At 40.8% G+C, this 7,657-nt stretch overlaps 1 pseudogene; it reads left to right on the top strand.

Annotated features, from left to right (window-relative positions):
- The first annotated feature begins 1,127 nt into the window (after positions 1 to 1,127).
- On the top strand, positions 1,128 to 2,076 carry LOC126078814 (olfactory receptor 502-like; annotated as a pseudogene).
- Positions 2,077 to 7,657: the final 5,581 nt, after the last annotated feature.

The raw sequence follows: 7,657 nt of genomic DNA, 5'->3' as shown, positions 1-7,657 counted from the left end.
GTGAAATATATTAACTAGTCTCTTATATATGAGCTGTCAAAATCCTTAAAGGATAATGGAATATCCATCTATTGGCAAGTGTATTGGACATTGAGGTAAGTATTATTTAACTTCATTTATAGCATAGTTACTAAAGAAATGTCAGACTTGCTGGCATTCACATATTGACTCCATACTTGTTATGTAAACTTGTGTAAGCTATGTAATCTCTTTCACTCGGTTTCCTCATCTACAAAATAATAATGAGAGCACTTACTATTATTTTATAGAAAATAAACTGGAATTATGTATGGTGGAGCAGTAGTTAAGAGCTACAGCTGCTAACCAAAAGTTAGCAGTTCAAATCCACCAGCTGCTCCTTGGGAACCCTATTGGGCAGTTCTACTCTGTCCTATAGGGTCACTAGAAGTCAGATTCAACTCAACCGCAACAGCGTTGTTTTGGTTTTGAGTACGTATATATATAAAATTCTTAGCCATATTCTTATAATTTAAGAAGTTTGTAATAAATGGGAAACCCTGGTGGCATACTGGTCAAGTGCTACAGCTGCTAACCAAAAGGTCGGTGTTTGAATCCACCAGGTGCTCCTTGGGAATTCTATGGGGTGGTTCTGCTCTGTCCTATAGGGTCACTATGAGTCAGAATCAACTCGACAGCAATGGGTTTTTATAATAAATGATAGCTTTTTCACACGGCTTTATTACAAAACCTGTATGTTTCTTGGTAGTATACTCACCATTCCTTTTGTTATTCCGATCAGTTTCTATTTTTTTATTCTTTAGCATTAAAACCATTATATTATATTTATATTATATTTGGAAAATATAATACAAAAAGGAAAAACATTGTATTTTAAATTTTCTGGTGTTTTTGCCAATAGCTATATATATATATAATATATAAAAAAAATAATAATAATATTATCTAGTATATATAATTACATATCAACATATAAAGACAAATATTTATTTACCATTGCATATTAATATGCAATGACACTTTAATGATACCTTTATTTATAATTACTTTCCATATGTGTATTAATGAAAATGGAGCCATGAAACTGATAACTTCTTTAATGCAATATTTTCATCACAGATCTTTTTTGATACCAGCTACATTGTCTCATGGATTTCCTGGTGGATGGGAACCACACTGCAGTGACCGGGTTCATTTTATTGGACTTAAGAGATGATCCTACCCTTTGGGTCACCCTCGTCATGGTCATCCTATACATCTATCTGGGACCATATCTGGCAATCTAAGCACAATCATTATGATCAGAATCTCTTCTCAGGTCCATCATCCTACGTATGTTTTCCTGAACCACTTGGCTTTGGCTGACATAGGGCTTTCATCCTCTGTGAAACCAAATATGCTTGTAAACTTCGTTGTGGAGACAAACACAATCTCCTATCTTGGATGTGGGATCCAACTTGGATCAGCTGCTTGCTTTCTTTGGGCCAGTTGAGTGCTGTCTTCTGGCTGCCATGGCCTATGATTGCTTTGTAGCAATCTGCAACCCACTGCTTTATTTAACTAAAATGTCCACAAAAGTCTGTGAACAGTTATTATCTGAGTCTTATTTAGGTGGTTTTCTCAATGCTTCCTCCTTTGCCGTTTACTTCTTTTCTTTATTCTTCTGTGGAACTAATCAAGTCAATTATTTTTTTCTGTGATTTTGCTCCTTTCATCAAACTTTCTTGTTCTGATGTCAGGATTCCTGCAGTGGTCCTCTCATATTCTGTTTGCCTCATCATTGTTGTCACAGTATTTGTCATAGCCGTCTCCTACGTCTACATCCTCATCACCATCATGAAGATGCACTCCACTGAGGGCCACCACAAGGGCTTCTCCACCTGCACCTCCCACCTCACTGCAGTCACTCTGTTCTATGGGACCATTACATTCATTTATGTGATGCCTACGTTCAGCTACTCTACTGACCAGAACAAGTTGGTATCTGTGGTCTATATAGTGGTGATCCCCATGTTGAACCCCCTCATCTAGAGTCTCAGGAATAATGAGATTAAGGCTGCTCTCAAGAGACAGCTTGATAGAAAAATATTTTCTTAGCAAAACCTCTTATTTCGTAGGGTTTGATGCAATAATATACCATTAATGTAATATTAAAAGAAATTTGGTGCCTGTGAGCATAATGTATCTGCATATAAGGTTTCATAGTATCGGAGGGAATGGATCTTCAGACAGTAAATAAGAGATATTAGTGAGTTAAATTTAATAAATAAAAATCCATTTACATTTAAGAAACTCAAAGTGGTTCACAGGAAAAAAATATTAATCTGCTGAAAGTAATTCTTAAGTTTTATTCATATATTAGTTTCAAAAGAAATTCTAAGTCATAAGTAAAGGTTATTGTTCCTCCAAACTTTAAGGCTGTGTTCATTTTCAACAGCAGATTAAGCTGAGATAAGCGTGAGAATACTAGTTTTGCCTTGCCTGAGTACCTTCTGAGTGGAAACAACAAAGTAGAACCAGACAGTACAATTGCTAAAGCCATGGTGCTTAGGAGAAAACTTATCTGCTGGGGTTAGTCTTTAGGGACTCTTAAAATTCCAGCCTGTGTTTCTTGGTTCTGACTGTGGCCTTGGATATAAGGGGTCCCCAGAGTCCAAGAGGATGAGACCACCCTGACTAACCTGTAAACTGCTCAATTAGAGCAGAAGAGATGACTTCTTGTGAGGGAATAAATGGGGTTCCCGAACTCATCAGGGACTGAGCAGAGCAAAAGCCAAAAAGAATTTTTAGGAGATTCTAGCAGGCTTGATGACATTGAGTCTGTGAGGGGTAAACTCTTGGAGGAATTTATGATAAGGCCCACATCCTGCTCATAAAACTCCAGGGGGCTTGACTGTTTCTCAGCTGAAATAGTGACTACCCCACTAAAAAAAAACACTAATATTTTTTATTTTTTTAGAGAGGCTAAATTAACCTCTATATGCTGATGGCTGCTGCATTTATTTCTGTATCCTGTCCCTACTTAATGATTCAGACACAAATTGCATCTTTTTTGTAAACAGAAACACACAGCATGTCTTATACATGGTTCTCTAGAGAAACAGAACCAGTAGAGAGAGAAAAAGAGAGAACAGAGCTTTGAGCCTTCTGTTCCAGCAATTGCAAGTTTCGTCATTTTAAGCAACTCTCATGGTGAATACAGCTAAAGAGAGAGAGAGAGGAATTTTTCTAGAGGAACTGGGTCACATCATTATGGGAGCTAAACCTGTTGCCATCAATGGATTGAGACTCATGGTGACGCCATGTGTTACAGACTAGACTGCTCCATATGGTTTTCTTGGCTATAATCTTTACGGAAGCAGATTGCAAGGTCTTTAATCCACGCACCATTGGGTGAGTTAGAACTGTCAACCTTTATGTTGATAGCTAAAAGCGAACAGTTTGCACCACCCAGGGCCGTATATATATTCCGGAATATATGTAAATGGCCTCATGGTGGCCAAATTGATTTCAACTGAACTGCCCCACAGAGTTTCCAATGCTGTCATTTTTAGTGAAGGAGACTGCCATGTATTTCTCCTCTGGAGTGGCTGGGAGTTCCCAATGCCAACCATTTGATTAGTAGCCAAGTGCTTAACCACTGCACCACCAGAGAGAGAGAGTGAGAGAGATTGATTTTGAGAAATTGGCTCACAAGGTTAGGCAGGCTAGGAAGTCCAAAATCCATATGTCAGGTAAAAGGCTGGAAATTCCAGAAATGCCTTTTTACAGTGTTGAAGCTGAATCCTTCTTCAGGAAACCATAGTTTGCTCATAAGGCCTTCAACAGTTTGGATGAAGCATATCCACATTACGGAGGGTAATCTGCTTAGTTTAAGGTTAATTGACATAATGTTAATCACATGTGAATATCTTTATAGCAACATCTAGACTAGTGTTTGTTCCAACAACTGGGCACAATAGCCTATGCATGTTGACATACAATTAATCATCACAGGGCATTAATCATTTCATTCATTAAAAAAATTTATACTGAGTGCTTCCGATGTATCTGGTACTATGTAGGCTATTGGAAATATAACTGACAGACAATGGTGTATGCCTTCCTAGAATCAATCTTCTTGCAGTGGAGACAGACAACCAAACTAACAAGCCTGTGATATGGACTGTTAGAAGTTGGTGAGTGCTGTGGAGAAAGAAAAAGCAAAGCAGAGTAAGGGAGACTGACATGTCAATGTAGACTTCACTGAGAACCTAACATGTAAACAAAGGATAGAAGAAGGTGAAGACATCTCATACCAGCTGTGGTGCTGCCTGTGTACACACATACAATTGACCTTTGAGGTTTCTGTTCCAGCAATGGCAGGCTTGGTAACTTTAATCAACTCTCATGATGAACACAACTAAATAAAGTTTGATGAAATATTAAATACAGCATAAATTCACATTAGAGCTAAAAGGATAAGTGAGAACCCAAATAAACTGTGATTACGCAGACAAGTGACTCAGCACTAAAAATTCTTTAACAATGAGGAGATTTGACAAGTAGAAGAAAAAGCTAAGAACTGGGGCTGTGGATTTAGTATTCTTTTGGAGTGAGAGAGGCAGGAGTCAAAGCCTGGGACACGTCCAGGTAAGAAGTCTAATTCATATACCTCATATACACCATGATGGTAGGGAGAAACATGAAGTAAACAAGCATTTGTACAGATGTGCAGCCCTGAAAATCTAGGGACAGTCAAGCCTGGAACTTGGATTAAGGTGGTCTAAGACACGGCAACTTGAATAAATACATGAACATCCTATCTGGAGCAAGGTCTTCATTCCAAGCCTTGATTTTTCCTGTCAGTAATTATGACCATCAAAGAGTGAAAAATAATGTCCAACACAAAAGGACACAAGAGAGCAAACATGGGAAACAGTAGGAACAACAGAACACAAAAAATGAATCACTAAGATATGGGAATTAATTTTTTTTTTTATAATAGTGTTAAACTTGAAGAATTAAAGGAAACTTAGAAATAAATACAGGAGAGGGGGTGGCCAAGATGGCTGACTAGGTAGACGCTACCTCGGATCCCTCTTGCAACAAAGACTCGGAAAAACAAGTGAATCGATCACATACATGACAATCTATGAACCCTGAACAACAAACACAGATTTAAAGTGTTGACCTGTGTGACAGAGACGGAGAATGAACAACTACGGGGAAGCAGCGACTGTTTTTGGAGCCTGGAGCCAGCGTCCCAGTCAGGTAACCTTGGCGCTGGGGTTAGGACTGGGTGCAGGGGAGGTGAACACAACATCTGTGACGAAGCAAACACGGGGCACAGCCCTACCCCCCTAACTGACCCCGGGAGGGGGCCCAGCCAATCCATGTGGGTGGCCTGGTGACGCGGCTGGTGGGAGAAGTTCCCGGGAGGCAGTGACTGGTTTTGGAGCCGGGAGTGCAGCGTCCCAGCTGGGGAAACTTGGCACCAGGCTTTGGACTGGGCACAAGGAAGCTGAGTACGGCATCCGGTCACGGCACAAACATGGGGCGCAGCGCTACTCCCCTGAACTAACCCCAGGAGGGGGCCCTGCCAGTCCGCGCTGGCGGTGCAGCGACGCAGCAGGCGGGATGAGAAGTCCCTGGGAGGCAGCGACTGATTTTAGCCGGGAGTGCAGCGTCCCAGCAGGGGAACCTTGATGCCGGGCTTTGAACTGGCAGCGGAGGATCTGACCGCGGCTTCAGCAGGCCAGACCCTCAGGGGCAATCTCCACAAAGCCAGCACACATAGGCGACACGCCCCTCAGGAATCTCAGATAAAATAGTCATCCCAAGCAAGATAAGCAACTTTGGCTATATTCCCGGCTGCTACTCTCTCCTGATTTTCTGAACCCTCCCCTCCCCTTCCCAGGCGGCTTCATTAGCATCGGAATTTCCTGAGCCAGAGGGAGAACAGCTCCGACTCCGTGGCTTTGCTTTTCCCTTTTTTTTTTCGGTCTTTTCCTAACCCATTCTTCCAGCCTGAGAGAAGCAACCACAAAAAACCCAGGGACCAAAAATCCTTCCCTAATTGGACTAAAAACACAGAACCAGCTCCAGCCAAGCATATATGATCCAAATCTCGGACTTTCATTCTTACAGGGAACAAGGTGGCTGTTATAATGCAAAGGCAGTTCTGATAGGGATCTGACTACATTTTTTTTAGCGGATTTACTGGAAAAACAAGTTTCCCAGGTCTGATATCTCTGCTTATTCAACAGAGCCCTAACTGACCCACAACAGGGAACTGAGGTCTGAAGCTCCCTCCAGACAACCCAGCCTCTTGCCTTAGGGGTATAAGGAGGGTGACACCTACCAATCTGTAGAGGTACTTGCATTGGGGGCCTAAGGTACAGCTGCAGAGCCCTCCCACCAAGGTGCTTTAGGAATAGAGACACACCTACCTTACTGACACTTGGGGGAAGCCTGTCAGCATCCTGCCCTCCCTGAAGTTTGAACCCCAGCTGCTAATAGAATCTGGTGCACACAACTATCACCACTACTTCTCGAGGTGCATAGGTGTTAGGGTGCAGCACACACTTGAGGACCCAAAATCAGATTCTACTCAAGAATAGTGAATAGACTCAGGCAGATATATTTGGTAACAGCCCAAACCAGCTGGTAATAGGTCATAAGTAAGTCAAGGGCTACAACAAACAAGACAGCACAATCTAGTAGCCCATCCACGTATACTGATAGAAAACAAAACAAGATAAGACTCAGTGAACAAATATAAAGTAAATCACTACTATATAAAAAAATTTTTTTTTTATATCTTAGTGATGGCTCAGAGACAGCAGTCGATATCAAACAACATAAAGAAGCAGACCATGACAGCTTCTACAACCCCCCAAACAAAAGAACCAAAATCTCCCCCAAATGAAGATACAATCCTGGAACTATCAGATAGAGAATATAAAAAACTAATTTACAGAATGCTTCAAGACATCAGGGATGACCTCAGAAATGAAATAAGGCAAACTGCAGAAAAAGCCAAGGAACACACTGATAAAACTGTTGAAGAACTCAAAAAGATTATTCAAGAACATAGTGGAAAAATTAATAAGTTGCAAGGATCCATAGAGAGACAGCATGCAGAAATCCAAAAGATTAACAATAAAATTACAGAATTAGACAACGCAATAGGAAGTCAGAGGAGCAGACTCAAGCAATTACAATGCAGAGTGGGAAATCTGGAGGACCAGGGAATTAACACCAACATAGCTGAAAAAAAATCAGATAAAAGAATTAAAAAAAATGAAGAAACCCTAAGAATCATGTGGGATTCTATCAAGAAGGATAACTTGCATGTGATTGGAGTCCCAGAACAGGGAGGGAGGACAGAAAACACAGAGAAAATAGTTGAAGATCTGCTGACAGAAAACTTCCCTGACATCATGAAAGCTAAAAGGATATCTATCCAAGATGCTCATCGAACCCCATTTAAGATTGATCCAAAAAGAAAAACACCAAGACATATTATCATCAAACTCGCCAAAACCAAAGATAAAGAGAAAATTTTAAAAGCAGCCAGGGAGAAAAGAAAGGTTTCCTTCAAGGGAGAATCAATAAGAATAAGTTCAGACTACTCAGCAGAAACCATGCAGGCAAGAAGGCAATGGGATGACATACACAGAGCACTGAAGGAGAA

Source organism: Elephas maximus, chromosome 7 (assembly GCF_024166365.1).
Source record: "Elephas maximus indicus isolate mEleMax1 chromosome 7, mEleMax1 primary haplotype, whole genome shotgun sequence".
NCBI classification, from domain to species: domain Eukaryota; kingdom Metazoa; phylum Chordata; class Mammalia; order Proboscidea; family Elephantidae; genus Elephas; species Elephas maximus.
The sequence above is the reverse complement of the archived record's forward strand: the minus strand, read 5'-3'. Positions and strand labels throughout refer to the sequence as shown.